The 16,495-nt window shown below is 37.6% G+C and overlaps 1 protein-coding gene across 30 annotated transcripts in view; it reads left to right on the top strand.

The window, feature by feature from the left end:
- Positions 1-16,495, top strand: part of ELAVL2 (ELAV like RNA binding protein 2) — a 161,414-nt gene that overhangs the window by 70,587 nt on the left and 74,332 nt on the right. The window contains exon 1 of one of the 30 annotated variants that reach the window (XM_054688806.1): positions 5,500-5,516. The exons of the other annotated variants lie outside the window; for them this stretch is intronic. The gene's annotated coding sequence lies outside the window, so the exon portion shown is untranslated. Of the gene's footprint in view, positions 1-5,499; positions 5,517-16,495 lie in introns of those variants that run through there. 30 annotated transcript variants of the gene reach the window in all.

Below are 16,495 nucleotides of genomic sequence, written 5' to 3'. Positions count from 1 at the left end.
CAGTAGTTACCAGTAAACTCAGGTCTCATCAGAAGTTATTTGGTTGTGTGAAATGGTTTTCTTGATGTGGTATGGTACCTAGTAACAATCAGGCTTAATTTTTATTCATAGTTCCAACTCTTTAAAATGGCCTAATCTCTCTTATGTTTTCAAGAATGCCAACATTTCATGTTAATTGCTGGCTACTGTCAGTTTGTTGACCATGCTAAGACCTTGTGTCAAGGGCTGTGCTAGGCTCCAAGCACGAGCCTACCATGCACTTTGATTATGAATTTTCAACGGCAGTCTATGGATATACTTCCTACATGGGAATCTGAATATCACTTAGCTATTTAGTAAGAAACTTTTGAATCGCTCTGTGCTTAAACTTTTTTGTGTTAAATTTTACTCAGATAATCTGTTCTGCCTGCTTTGGTGGTTTAAATATTTGGTCCTTGGAACTTAGTATACAGGATTCTTATCACTGGCACATTAACTTTAAAGGTATACAATGGCCTTTTTTTTTTTCCTAGTGAAGAAAGCACAGTTTGGTCTATATGCTGGAGTGTGTGCATTTTCATTTAATTAGAATTTACCAAGTTCAGTGACTATGACAGCTTGACCTTTGCAGAATTTAGAAATGTGCTGTTGGAAGGGCATTGAGAGCAGAACATGAGAGCAGAAACAGTTAAGAAAGTTAGTGTCTTGAGAACAGTACTTTGTATAGTGTCTTAAAATTTTTATAAACCATTCTTTCATCTAGCCTTTAACTTCCTATAATATACTTGTTTGGTAGGCAGAGGGGGAAAATTATATTTAGATCTGGGGAATTATTGGGGTTAAAATTTTGTCAAAGGTTAAAGAAACTATTAAATACAAATAGGACTTTTAGACTACCTAAGGACTTTTACTTTTATTCTTTCTTTCTCTTGCTTAGTTGTCTGCTAGCACTTAGGAACTCTAGGTATTTACCCCCTGAGGTCAGTTCGCAGCCCCTTTTTGGTTGATTTGAAAACTTAAATTCCCAGATTTCCCCAGTTTTCTGTGAGGTACTGGGACTTGTTTTTTCTTGACCTTGATTATATGGGTCATCTGTTAAGTCTCTGAAGAACTGAACTGAAGCTTTATTTAAATATAAATGGGTGCATTTCATTCTGGTATTTTAGATTTGTAGCTATACTGGGGAGCTGCTCTTATACAAAATTGTCATATAGACCCATCTAGCTCACTTATCTCTATAAACTTGGACCTTAATGAAGAATATAATAGCAGTGTTGGTGTTGGCTAACATAATTACTGATATGTGAACTGAGAAGTGTATCTTTTATTATGTATTCTAGAGTTTAATTCTTATAAGTTAATATAAATTAAACAAAGATATGAAAAAGAGATTTTACAAAGACCTGTAGGAACTCAATACTTAGAAACTTTAGTAAGGTTAGAGGTGTTTGGTATGCAGAACTCCATTTGCTCAAATTATGCTGAAAATTTAAGATTTTAGTAACTGATGGGAAGCCAGAAGTACTTGTATTTACATTTAAGTAAAGTGAGTATCTCGCATTCTATTTAGTAAGTTTTCTATTGTGACTACTTTCTTGTTTTGGCATCTCTTACACTGCATTAGGAAACAAATACAAAATAACATACTGCTGTTGAATGTCAAATATTATTCTGTAGCCAGTACCTGCTTTATAATACAGCCCTGGAAGAAGAGAGAGCCTACCTAGGATACATCTGAAGTTTTGCAGAATGGGTAGTGTGCTCTGCACATTTAGCACCCCAGACCTCTTTGCATTATAAATAGAGATTGAACTGAAAGTTGATGAGGATTTTTTTTTTTTAAGGAAAATTACAGTGGGTTCTGAAAAAAAAAAAAAATCAATAGCATTAAAGTAATACACTGCAACCTTAAAGATCTGCACTTGATAGGGAATAATTTAATGTGCCCTATAAAATACTCTATTTGGAGTTCCTAGTCTTTTTATTTTTAGTTGTGGCTTTTAGTTAATGAGAAGAGGTGAAAAATATAGTTTTCTCCTAGTCTCTGCTTGAAATTACTGAAAGTCTCAATACTAAAAGACTTCTTAGTTCAGGACATTTTTGAGAGACCATTATGCATGGAGTGGTGGTATCCCTTGCTCTTTATTAAGACCTCTATTTTTAGAGAATAGGAAAGAATGGTGAGTTAATTACCTCAGGATTTAAATCAAACTGTAATTGTGCTCATATTGCTAGTAGACATAGGGGCAGTCTTGTAGTACTTTGAAAATTTTTATACAGGAAACAAAATAGCAGTTGGGGGGCATGTCTACCCTGTAGTGGTTCATTCTGTTAACCAACTTCCGTTTTCCTGGTCTTCAGACAAGGCTTTGCTTTCTACGCCTCTTGCCTTCAAAGGCTTTCTGCAGGTGTCAGGGTTGCCTTGGGTCCACAGGGTTGCCCGGTCTTCTGATTTGAAGTAAGTTTTAACGGAGTCTATTTAGGTAGGCTGAAGGCAGCAGCAGTGTAAAGTAAAACCTGTCCTTTACACTTCTGTTCTGTCTCTATTTACTCTTGTTCTACCTCCAAAATATAATTTGTGATATGTCGCCAAACAGTTTTTAGAAATTTTGACTTTGAAATTTGTTTATATTAATTTAAGGGCTTCTGGTATAATGCAGATTGACTTAATTTTTTGTGTACTGCTGTCTATCTCACATCCCCAAATCCTGGGGATAATATACCTAATGCATTCTTCTTCTTTCTGGCATCAAAATATTTAATCAGTTCTGAGTTCACTTTCTTCTCAGCCTCCAAAAGGGACAGAATATACTTCTTTATGGACAAGATGATTTTCTGCTCATTCCCAATTTATAATAATAGAGCATGTCAACATGAATCTCATTTTAGAGTTTCTTTGAATCTATGTGGCAGTCTATCAGGATATATAGTAATACAAGATTGATGTTTTCTTGCTTCATTCTTTGTTAAACTTATTCACTGGAATATTTAAGGCATGCTTAAGCCTAAAATTAAAGATTCTAAGTTTTACATGAGCATGATATGTCAAAAGTAGTTAAGATCAATTCACCGCCACTTAGCCATCATTACTTGAAAGTCTGTGCTGCATCAGTAGTAAGGTTTTCAAGCATTTTGCACTAGGAATTGTTGCTTTTGTTGTCCCACTCACACACCAATTCTCTGTTCATCTGACTGTCTCCACCATTGGGGGAAAAAAAAACAAAACTGTACACCTTTCAGCATCTTGAAGATCCAGTCTTGCAGGGGCTAGGGCATTTTAGGAAAAGAAGTAAAGTTTGTATTAGGAGAACTGCAGAGAACATTCCAGTTAACAGGTAGCTTGCTGGCAGTGCAGTCTCCATTGGCAATCTCTCTGTGTCTTTAAAGAGAAGCCAAGAATTTTTTATAAATGCAAAATTGCTAAATTGGTGAAGTTTTAAATGTTGAACACTCTAAATTACTTGAAAAAAAGATAATGGATAGACTAAATAATACTTGTTTGCAGACTAAATCCACCCTCTGGTTTTCAGTTGTGATTGGTCTACTGTTTTCTTTGTTGGCTTCCTCCAAGAGATGTGTATTTATCTTATGTGGTTACAGATAAAATATTTTGGGCATCTTTCCTTATTCATCCTCTTAAATGTGATCCTGTAACCTCTTTTCAACTTTGTGTATGAATTATTTTCTTGCTCTTACTTTCTTTTAATTTTTCTACTGTGGCCATCAGACTGTCATTTATTTGAATGCATAATACTTAAATTAGGAAGACTTTGGGCTCACTCATGTTTTCTGGCTCCTGCCACCCCAGTTTTCCTTCCTGATCATCAGAACTACTGTGGGTTTTGTTCACCATGTCTTGAGTCCGTGATGATATACCAAAAGGGACTTCCTGGTTGTAGTCACTTCTGTTGGCTACGCTTAGTAGATCTGTGTAGGTGTCTGTACAGCCAGCCTTGACATTTGTTTGCATTTTGTTTAGTTCCTCGTATAGGATTGCATTTTGTTTAGTTCCGCCCATATTTGGTCTCAGTAAGTCTGGATTGTGGGTCATTATCAGTTAGAAGAACTAACGTTTAAATTTCGGTTAGAAGAAGAAATACCATTGATAGTCATTGTTCTTTCTTGATCTGATGGCAGTGAAATTTGCTCTAATGACCATTCCAATGAAGTAGAACTTTTTGCTAGTCTTAATTTACTGTTCCCATGTTTTTCTGAATGGTTCCCTGTTCTTTTGCCATCCTCAAAATAAAGTTAATGCCCCGAATTCTTAATTCATTTTCAAGACGTCTTGTCCTCAGATCTTTGTTGAGGATAGTGGGCTTTAGCTTGACAATAGATGGCTTTAAAGCATGCTTGGTGGAGGTCTAGGGCTAAGACCCTGAAAAATCACATTTCTAAACCATTTCATTTCCCTTACTGTGATGATTCTCAACCAGAAATTGGCAGTCAAATCAAGGCAAGGAACTCTTTAAAATATGTCTGAGAAAGTGTATTCTTGAGTTAGCTCTCTACTTTCTTTACAGAAAAAGGCTGAAAAACTTGGGTTTGGTGCCATAGCCTGAAGACTAGCTTGCAGAATTCCCTCCTGCTCTCCAAATCCATCTGAGATTAAAATAGCAGATGATAGTAAGAATTTATTTCCTTTTATACTGACTGAAAGAGATTTCAGTCTTAACTAATCTAGACTAGCATATATTGCCTGTTACATAGTAGGTATGTTAGAAAGTCTTTGGTCAGTGGTAAAATACTCCATAATTACTGCCAAAAATTGTTGTGTTAAAACCACCGTACTGAGAGTTCTTTTAAAGAAATTTGCTATTTAATATATGATAAAGGGGGCCTCCCTGGTGGCGCAAGGGGTTAAGACACAGCCTATGAAGCTATCCGCAGCCACTGCAGCACTAGTTCAATCCCTGCCCAGGGAGCTGACCCACATGGTGCAGCAGACCTCTCCTATCTCACCCGCTGCTCCCCTCAGCAGTGTAGTTCAGTGGATCTGCCTCTTTTGTTTCCCACTCTGTCTCTGGTGAATCTTCTAAATCCCCCCCTCCCATCCCACACCTCTGGCCTGTAACCCAGTTCTTGTATATGTAAATAAATAAATTTTTAAAAAAATGTGATCGAGGTATAGCAACAAACGTGTACCAAGAAACTCTTAATGTCCTAAATGAGAAAAAAAGTTGAACCTGTTTCTTTGTGATTTCAAATTTTCATAATAAGGCAGAAGTCCAGTTTAGTTTTAATAACAAAAGCTGTGCACAGTCTCTATTACTGTGAGCATTTTAATTAAACATTGTTATGCAAAATGCTTCATTTTTGTTCAAATATATGTTCAAGCTCAGATGTTTAAGTTAGAAGTGGTAGTTTCCATAGCAGCAATGACTTTGCCTTATTATTTTTTTCTTGGATAGCACAATACTTAGCATAGGTCATCCAGATGGATTACTATTCCTGGATCTGTTCTTAAAAATTGCCTTAAAAACCTTTGACTTCTCTGGGCTTACATGTGTTCTGGAGAATCTCTACGGGGGTGGAATGTGAGTATATTTTGTGCATCTTTTTCCCCAATGTCTCGCACAGGGAACCTGTCCAGTGATTTGGGGATAATGCTTTTCTGACCCTGGGTGGTTTCCTCTGTCTTCTTCTTCCTGATACTATTTATACACCACACCTACACGGAGTGGACTGGGGGAGAGTGATACTAACTTCTGATGTCATCTTGGTTTTTCACATTGGTGGTGAATTTTGCTTACTTAACTTTAAACTGTGGTGTGATGACAGTCTTTTCTTCTCTCCCTTACTTTCTGAGGCTAATGTTGTGTTAACAAAGGATTATAGTTAGGAATTTAAAAAAAACACCTCAGTTTTGAGGTTTGGGGGTATGTCTGAATTAACTTGAAGCTTGAGCTTACATGGTTTAGTTGGTGTATTGGAAAGGGATGCCTCCTTATTGATAACTCAAGATGACTTTTACTGGTTCCTGCTCTTTTACAAGAGCGGCATTGGGAAGTTTCCCACTTGACAGGGAATATAAAGCCACATGAAAAATCTCACAAATAAGTGGGAGATTTTTCTACTTACCTGCTTATCACAGCATTGATGCCTTTTCTGTTTATGGATCTCTGTTTACATTTATTTCAGAGGAGACAAAGGGGAATAGTGCATGGGCTAGTAGGAGCACAGAAAGGTTTCCTGGAGGCGTTCTCTCCTTTTTGTGTGTGCTAAGAATGTTTCCATTACCAGGAGAAAAGAAAGGTAGTGAGGTTGTTGCAGGAGAAAAAAGAGTAACAGTGGAAGGCAGTCTGGGTGTAGAAGGAGCCACAGGACATTGGAGTCTCATGGGTGCCATGTGGAAGGTGGGTTTGTCCATGCGAGGAAGTGGTCACCAGATCAAGTGGGATGGTTGCCTTATTGTGGAGCTTGTGATGGTGCTTTGTAGGAATTTTAGCATCATTGGAGGCCTTGAAATGGTTGTGGAACAATGACTTTTTAGGTAGATCACTATAGTGGTGGTGGACTGGAAGAGGGGCAATCTGGAATGTGGAGAAATCAGGTGGTAAGCCTCAGATGGAGACTTTGTTTCTTTGTTTACAAGCTGTATGGATTCTTGAAGTTTTGAAATCCTCACTTGTAAATTGAGGTTAATACATAGAGCTTGTAATGAAGGAGAGGGTTAAATGGGATTTTATTTGTGAAATAACTAGTTTGAGATCTGGTCTGGAATAAGAAATCAATAAAGGCTGCTTTTTTCCCCTTCTGCATTTTTCTTATCCTCCTTTAGAGGTAGGAAACTACAAGAGGCAAATAATAGGGACTTCTTTCCTTCAGAAAAGATCCTATAGAGAGTTCAGGAAGGATACTTACTTTTATTTTAATTTAACGTGATCTCAAAACTGAAGTTAGTGCAGGCTTAGAAAAAAGAATGTTTAAGTTCAGGTCATTTTGAAAATAATCTTAGGAGAAGGACTATATAGTTGTGTCTGGATCACTTCCCTGATCTGTGACTTGTAGAAGCTGTGATACTGTGTGATACATCTCTCTGTCCATATTACCAGTCAGATCCTAGGCTACAATTGTAGATGAGACTCCTGCTCGCTTTTTCTCCCTTGTATTATAAATAATAAATCTGAATATAAGTGGAAGATGCTGGTATTATCCTTGGAGTTCCTGGGAAAAGTAATAGTGAGGTGTAGCAATTTCTCATCTTAAGTAAAATTCCAGTAGATTGAGCAGCTTAGAATGAAACTGAGTGGGAGAGGATGAAAGACATGTACCCGTGTGTGTGTGTGTGTGTGTGTGTGTGTGTGTATGTATGTGTGTGTGTGCGTGCACGTGCTGTTGTATAGGAAGGTATACTTCTTAAACTAAGATAAATTAAAATAGACAAGGCTATAATTCTGATGTGAAACACTTAGCTATTCACACCCTATATATTTAAATATAACTTTGGAGGTCTGGGGTTAAAAATTGCAGCATTTCAAGTAAAAATTCGTACCCTCCTTAGTCACCATTTGTGACTATGTGCTAAATGTAGTTTAACATAGCATCTGCTTTCTCGGGCCCTGCACAAGAGTTGACAATCATGATTGGGCAAAGTCTACATTATGCACTTTCTGTCCAGTGTTCCCTTTTCACATGAGGATGCTTCCAGCACAGCTCAGCACCGTTGTTGCTCATTTAGAGAGGGTGGGGGGAAAAGCAAAAAGAAAAGAAAAAAAAGACAGTGTTAAACTAAAAGACAGGTAAGCAAATTCTCTATGGCAACATTTTGAAAGAGGATCTTCCTTTGTCCACCAAGAATAATAGCCTCTGATATTTACTTAGCATTTCAGAATTTGCAGAGTGCTTTGACATATTATCTGACTAAATTATATGTATATAATTAAAGCTTTTAAAGAAAACAGACCCCTATATTCCCTCTTCCTCCTACCAGAGTGGAAATAATCCAGAGGCAAGATGCTTTTGTGGTTTATGTCTGAAGAAAAATTTTCCCATGTTAAAATGTACCCTGTAGTTATATATGCCTCCTCCCTTTCCACTTCAGCCAGTGGGAGATCCATATTGCTCCTCATCAGCTCTTGGAAATGTGCATGTACATACATAAATAGGTTCTGTATACATACATATGTTCACACATGTGCTTTACTATTCATTTATACCATGGGGGTGCTTACCCCACTGTGTTTTTGGAGATCCTTACTCATTTATTTGAGTAAGGATCATTATTTATTTATTGCTTTACTTTAGTGCTGTTGAGATAACTTGCTGAGCTAGGTGATCATTGACAGGGAATCTAAGCACCTTGACTGTTTATCTTTTAGAGAGGTATCTGAGATCTGGGGTTGGATATAATAGGCGGGTGTGGTCGAAAGCTAAGAAAGGTCTTATCTGCTGTAGTATCTAAAATTAAGTACCCCCCCCAATAAAGCATCATTAACACATATACACATTCTTAAGGGGCAGATAAACCAGAAATGTCCTTGTGATTCTCTCCCTCAAGCCCCCTCCCTCAATTTATACCACTAAGACTAAAAAATAACATTTTAATTGAATGCCAGTTCTTGCTCAGCTTCCCCCTTTTTCCCTCTTGAAATGCACTAACCAGGTGTTTAATCACAGTAAGAAGTCACAAATGTACCTAGCTGGTTTTTCCTAACTGGGATGTAGCCTTTAAAGAAAGCTGCCTTTTGGAGAGGAAGAAGAGGTGCACAAAAGGCAATAAAGTATCTCTCTTAGTGTGAATCTTGTTTTTTAAGATGCTTCAACTTTCCGTACTAAATAATTCATAGTCATGTTTCTAAATCAAAAGCATAAAATATCTTGGGAATTTTAGTGCCTTAAACATCAACTGAAAAGAAAAATACACATTTTATAGGAGAACACTAGTGAGGTGATCCACATTTCAGAGAGGAAGGAAATGGCCATAAGTTTTGAAAGACGTTTTTACTCTTGCAGTCCACGGTGGGCCCACGGTGGGCCCTGGGAGAGCCCGTCCATTGTTACTCTGCACAGAGCATTAATGAGTTACAATATTTTATATGTCACTATTTACAATTTGTTGAAATATGTGTTGCCCCCAACATTATTAAGGAATTATTCCTTGGTTTGTTGACATTTTAGATGCTTTTATTTTGATATATCCTACTTGGGATTGAACACTAAGTCCAGTTTTTTGTTTTCTGTCTGTAAATCTTGCTAAATGACAGTGAAGAATAAAATGTTAACCTTTGTGGCCAGATGGGATATTGTGGCCCTTTATAACACTTGTGAGTTAAAACTGGTATTTGTGACCATAAACGTGTCTTGTCTTTTATATTCCCTTTAAGACTAGGCGTACTTTCTGTTACAGACCTTGAATATGACAGTGTTTTAGCGTCTGTGTCTTACAGAGGAGCTGTTTTTAACTTGCCTACTGCAAACACTCAACTTCTGGGATTAATTTGAGAATTTCCAATCAGCCTTTCACAATTTGTACTACCCTAAGGGAGGTTCTGGCTAGCTGTGACTTTTGTAGGAGAATGTAAAGTTAATCCAATTTCTATGTTGATTACTATGTTAACTGTCTTAATTTAGCAATTCAAATTTATCTGCCTTTACTAAACAAGAAGTCTGCTACAAAACTGTGGGAGTAGTTGATTTTATGCTTATTATACTCATATCCCTTTTTAGGTTCTATAGCCAAATAATGGTATGAAAATTAATTAGGCCCTCTGAGGTTGGAATGAAAGAATGAGGTTGGAATGATTCATAACTAGAAGGTAGTGTATTCATTCCAGCCTATAACCAAGATTGAGTTAACCCCTGACTTAACCTTCACTACTGTGGAGGTTTATAAATGGCCCTATTGAAGAATACAGATCTTAAAATTTTAATTCATTTCACAAAATGTCAACTTTTCCTCACTGCCATCATCCACTTTGTTTTTCAACTTTTGGGGTGAATTTTGGGGAATTTTCTTACCTTGAGTACCCAGTTGATTTCTGATATACTGGACTGTGTTGAGTAGTAGCCTCTTTTACTCTGATTTTTATTTTACATTTGCTATTAATCCCTTGCTGAGTCCTGCTATAGAGGATTCATATATAAAGTGAATAATCCTTGATTTAATACTTACAAACTCAGCTTTTCATACATTGATTTTCATATATTGTTTCTGTAAGGAGGTTTTTATATTTTTTTCCTATAAGGCACAACTTTCTGTAGAAACTATTCTTTGCGTAATCATTTCACATTCTTTGTGCCTAAAACATAATGCCTTGGTGGTATGTTTGAATATGAGCAGTGAGAATCTAATCCAATTTTCTGATAATGGATTTTAAACACTTCTCTGATGTAATTAACGTAGCACACTTACTGCGTATTACCTGTATCCTCATCTCCCCTGAGGTCATGTCGGTTGGAGTCGCTGTCATCCTGCATCTTGGTTACTGCTCTTGTGAATTCACTGGTCTTCCTACTTCCAAAGTTTCTGAGCTCCCCTGTCCAACCACATGTGATTTATTTTCATGATCGCAACATGCTATTCTTTTGCTCAAATTCTTTTGATAGCGGCCTCTGATGGGGTTCAGGATACCTCAAAATTTGGTTCTTTGGTGTATTGAATATCTGAAGCTGGAGGAGTTTAAAAATGGCAGGAGGGAGGTCACCCTGACCTTCTGTTCCCTCATTCTCCTCTGAAACAGTTCACAAAACTCCCTTCTAAAAAGTACCTTCTTCCTAGAGGAAGGAAGGCATTCCTTGCCAGTGAACAAACCGACTTTATTAAGCTAACCCTTTTCTTCTTCATAGTTATTTCTTCACTACTTACTATCCCAACCTAACCCAGAACTCTTTTTGGTCAGTTCTTCAGAATCATGTTGTTTGTCTAAAAGATACAAAAGCTTCCCTCTCTGGTCATTTCTTTGTTTTCATTCCCTTGTCAACATCCATGTACATCTAAAAATTCACAACATTCTATGCTTTTCTTCTATTAATCTGTCAAAATTTGATTTTCAGATCTAGCCAGAGATCCTAGGATTGTCCAGCAAAACTTTCCTCCTCTCTTACTCCTTGACACTGTGTGATCTGGCTTTGTGACTGCTGACTTGCTTCCTTTTAGCTTTGTCTTTGCTTGTCTCTGCCTGGAACACACTCCTTTTGGGTATCCTGTGTAGCTGTACTTGTTTACTATCATACCTGTAGCAAATTACCATAAACTTGGTGACTTAAAACAACACAAAATTATCATCTGAGGGCCAGAGTTCTCCAAAGTGGGGCAGACTGGGGGATGCCCCAGAACCCCCCCAAACTTGCACACTCTAAATGTACTTTGCTATTCACTGCATAAAGACAAAGGATAGTCTTAGTGTGTAAGGCCTTTAATAGAAAAGAACTTTAATAGAATTAGTGTGCCCAGAGATAAGAGAAGAACAAGTATAGTTTACCAATGAAATAACCAAAGTTAGCCATCTCCTTGTGGGTAAATGTCTAGCCAAACAGGGTTCGCCCAGATTGGGGCTGCCAAGGCCAAAAACGTCCCACAAGTCTAAGGCATGTTCTGGTGCAGAACTACAGGAAAGGGGCAGATGGGGTCAGGCAAGTCTGGAATGAAAGGAGCAAAATTAATGTACAAGTCAGGATAAAGGTTGCCATTTCAGCCTCCCCATGGGTTTCTTAGCCATATCACTTCCAAGCGTCTCCTTCCATATTCTCCAAGTCTTTGGGACAAATCCAAGACCGAGAAGCAAATGCAGCTTCTTCACATGTGTCTGCCCATATGTCTCCTCCAAGTCTTTTCTTTAAGACTTCTAAGTCCTTCTTAGCTTCCCCTTGCCTGCTCACAACTCCACCTTTCATTAGATAGGGCTGAGAACAGGAAACCTCCCCTTTTTAGATTACACTATTTACAGTTCCATTTCTTTCTTTCTTTTAAGATTTATTTTTATTTATGCATACAAGAACTGGGGTGTAGGCCTGGTGTGGGGGGTGTGTGTATGAGAGGATTCAACAGAGACAGAGTGGGGAGCAGGTGAGACAGGAGAGGTCTGCTGCACCATGTGGGTTAGCTCCCTGGCTGGGGATTGAACTCGTCCCACAGTGGCTGACGATAGCTTGACAGCACTGAGACTTTTACCCTTGTGCCACCAGGGAGGCCCAACAGTTCCATTTCAGTTTCATAGCCAGCCATGATAGATCTGATCTTCTGCAGTATTCTGACACTAACTCTTTAGCCTCTCTTCCACTTGTGAGGACTCAAGATTACACTGGGTTCACTTGGATAATCCAGGATAATCTCCCCATCTCAAAACCATCTGATTAAAACCTTAGTTCTGCCTATAACCTTAAATCCTCTTTGTCATATAACATCATGTATTCAGATTTCAGGATTGGGATGTGGACAGTGAATGTGGACCACATCTCATTGGCTCAGAACTCACCTTCTCAATGAGGCCTACTGTTTAAAATGGAAACTATCCAGCTTCACATTCTCAGTCCCTTTATTCTGCTCGTCATTTTCTTGAATTCTAAAGTACATATTTATTTCTAGCTAATATTCTATTATGTATGTTCATTCTTCATCTGTGTACATTACTCCCATTGCAGATGTACACTCCAGGATATATCTTGATGACTGTGTCACTTAAGATAATGCTTATCTCATGGCTGTTGTGTTGTTGAATAAACTGAGTTAACAGTTGGTGTACATAAGCAAATCTTTCTTACCAGATCTTTCCCATTGCCCAGTATGGATAACTGAAAAGGACCTAAAGTGAAGGGAAGGATTTAAGACCCTAAATTAAATTAGCTTTACTCTCTAAAATCACAACTTTTAATTCTACCAGCTCTAGAACTACAAAACCTCAGAAAGACTGGCATTGGAAAGATCCCATAGTTTGTAGGAATCATAAAGGACCAAGAGACAGAGAAATGTTAGTATTCGCTGCCAAAGAACATTCTTCCTGTGACTCCTGCAGCTGTTAAGTGTGTTGTCTCTGGCAGAGCTGTTGGACCCTTGTTAGCCCTGAGGCCAAAAACCTGAGTTTGACAAAGCTGAGGAGTTCTTAGAACCTGAGAGGCAGTTTAAGGACTGTGTGGGTGTGGGTGTGGGTGGGAAGGGGAATTGACTAGGAATCCAGAAGTGAGGAATTCCCATGAAGTTTAAAGCTTTTATAATTTTAAGAACCGCAGTGCAAAGTGAAGAGGTTTAAAGAAAACAAGGTAGTGACTTGTTCTTGTAACTGACACAACATCATAATTTTAGTGGTTGGTTGACTCTTTTATTGCTTTATTTAGGAAAGCTGAAATGTTTCCTGAAAATGACATTTTTGTGATTTGATTGGTAAAGATAAAACATTCTGTAGGAATGGAGTCTGCTAGACAGATGCCCTTGTTTGCTGCTTATCCCGCTTTCATCTGTAAGCTCTTATTACTCAATTTCACTGATTATTTCCAGTTCTTCAGCTCCCTGCCTTAACTTCCCCAAAGGAAGATGTTTTTTAGCCAAGGTTGGCTGTCTTTATTTTGGTAGGTTCTGCTGTTAAATTTTAGAGACAAATGGCTTCTGTTCACCTTGTTACTTGATCTTTAGAGAGATTTGATGTGGTCAGAGGAAATATTTTGCACTACACTCTTTCTGTCCTGGCACTGTGCTACTCGAGGTATTGAGAACCCTCTAGCTGCAAATAAGTGTCCTGACCCAAGGTCATTTTATCCAAGCCAGACCTTGTAAGTGTAAGAGAGATGCTTGTTCTTGTCCCTAGCCATGATTCATTTCAGAGATTATACCTTTTATTAGTTTGCTTAAATATTTTAGTCTGTATCAAATTCATTTGAGATTTGTAGCTTAATCACATTGTGATTGTCATTATAATAAACACCTTTGTGCTAGAGTATTGAGGTTTTGTGTTTTTTTTTTCCCCCACATTTACTTTTGTTTCTGCCATGTTTTTGAAGTTAGGCCCAGATTCCAGATGCAACATCTCCCTAACCCTGTTGACCAGAGATTTAGAGCACATTTGGAACATGTTTGAATTTGTCTTCTAATTTTTTGTAGGTGTCAAGTTGGAGTGATAGACTCTAGAAATACAAATACACAATTGATCACACAAAAATTAGTTTCTCTTGTTACACTATTTAAAAAGAATTTGGATTTTAGTGGATGAGGATAGCTGAGAGTGTGCCAAAAATGGAAAAATATGCTTTCATAATTATTTGGTTTGAAGTACATGAGGTGGGATAGAAAAACAAACTACCAAGTTTGCATGCATTTGTAGAGGTGAGTGTCCTTTCATGGATGTCTGTGTGTGTGTGTGTGTGTGTGTGTGTGTGTGTGTGTGTGTGTTTTAATGATCTGCTCTTCTAGCATATGTTTTTGAATGCTTTGTCTATTCACCTTTGAAATGGATGTGGGATAGTTACGGCAGGGCGTCTTCAGGGTAGAAGAGCAAAGCCAGAAGAAGGTATGACTTTATACTGTTACTGTTTGAAGGACAAAATGTGGTTAACTTTTTTAGGTGTTTGAATAAGTGGGATGGTAAAAGTAGTTCCAGAGGATTGCAAATACCTAAACTGTTTAAAATAAGTAGTTTGAGCTTAATTTGATAGGCAGCAGAGAGCTATTGAGAGTTTAAGAAAATCTTTTCAGGAAAGTCTATTAATGTGGATTAGGATGATGAGAGGTGTGTTTTTGGGAGGCTGTAATTTTGTGGTCCATGTGAGAGATGAGGACCCAGAACAGAACAGCAAGCATAGCAATGGAGAAATCTGTGCACAGGACAGCATTATCAGGGGTTGTGTAGTGTCATTTTCAGAATCTTGCTTGACTTTAACACAGAGGTCTGGTCCCCAGATCAGATGGGTTCTAGCTCTTGGAAACCTGTCTCCCCATTGTAGACATTGCACTTGATGAGAATTCTCAGAGTATATTTAGGTTCTTGTTTGGTGGCTGTCTATAAGAGAGTTAAAAATGGGAATGAAACTGATAACCTTAGTTTGCATAATTTAAAGATTAATGCTTCCACCAAACTAACTCATTATTTCCTGAAGTCTAGGGAAAGTTTAGAGTATTCTAGATTGATCTATGCTATAATATCTTTTCATAAATTATTACATGGAGAATAATAGGAGAAAAAGCTGTCTCAGTTGGCACAATTGATGTCTAAATTAAGAGTCGAACATATATTGAAATCTTTTTTTTTTTTTTAAGTCTTAAAATTAATGGTTCTATGTAGCTGGAATATGGTCTTTTTTTTTCATTCCAAAGAATTTTAGAGCCAATAGAATCTATAAATAGTACACGGGCCGGTTGTCTGTGGTAGATTGAGTAGAGCAGAATCGCCTGTCCTTAAGTGAAGGGGAAGTAGCTTTACATTTTTAGTAACTGAATTGTTGGCCAGCATAAAGGTAAGGGCCATGTGAGCAACTTATTTATAACTTCCCATAAAGGTATGTGTCTGCCTCAAGCAGAGAAACTGTCTGGGGTTCTTGAAATGTAAAAGTGCAGTGGAATCATTTTCCCTACACAGCCTTCCTAGCTAGTTGGTGCAATAAAGTGATTGTTCGAATCCCTGGGGCTTTCAGAAAGAGGGGTGTCAATAGATTTGCTCATTAGTGGCCACCTCCTATGGAATAGAAGGGATTGAGGCCATTAAATTAGAATCTATGGTTTTAAAGTAGTAAAGAATGTTTAGATATTTAACTCTTGAGGGCATTCAGAGCATACATTTAAGCTTGGGTATGGTCTCTCCTAATGGTTCTTCCCATTTTAGTCTAATTACCATTAGATTCTTGTCAAAACATTTTATGGGTATAAAGAACTATTTTACAGGTTCAGTTCAACTATAAGTAGATTTAAAAACTATAACATAGCAACAGACAGAATTCTCTATCAGTGGGAGAAGGGAAGAAGAATAAAACATTTTCATGGCATCCTGTAAAGAGTATGTTAAACCCTTTTGGTAGATGCCAGAAAATGGAAACCATTGTTACGTGTTGTTAATGTCATCGTTCGCATCATGAGCTAGTTGAAATTTTTATAATTATGCAGACAAAAGATTTTTTCAGCCCTTCTTTGTTACTCATTTTTTTAATTTCAGATACTGGATTTTTCTGACTTTCATATTGACTGTTTAAAACATCTGCATATATGGCTAATACATAAACTTTGGCTTTTGTGCCAATATTGTGGCTCTGTTTAGTATTCGGGCAAGTTGTAATAAGTGGTAAATGGCCCATTAACTATATTGGAGGCTTCATAGCAGCACTAATTTCAAATCGTGCTGGGTTTACAATTTACATATTAAAAAATGTTCACTTGATTTCATTCAGGGACAAAGCTGACATCCTATATAAGCATTACTCCAAACAATCCTATTTATTGGTCCAATTATTTCAATTGAAAGATGCTGGTTTACTGCCTCTTAATATATGTGAACAATTCTCAGTGAAACTGTTAGAGATCAGCTTGACTCTGGTGGCAGAGTAACCTCACAGGCTTTCGATTCCCTTTTAATTTTTAAGTCCCAGGATTAAAGATCAT

The sequence above is a fragment of the Talpa occidentalis genome, unplaced genomic scaffold (genome assembly GCF_014898055.3).
Source record: "Talpa occidentalis isolate TD23 unplaced genomic scaffold, MPIMG_talOcc4v2.1 talOcc4.7, whole genome shotgun sequence".
NCBI classification, from domain to species: Eukaryota; Metazoa; Chordata; class Mammalia; order Eulipotyphla; family Talpidae; genus Talpa; species Talpa occidentalis.
Note: the sequence above shows the minus strand (reverse complement) of the source record. Positions and strands in the feature narration are given on the sequence as shown.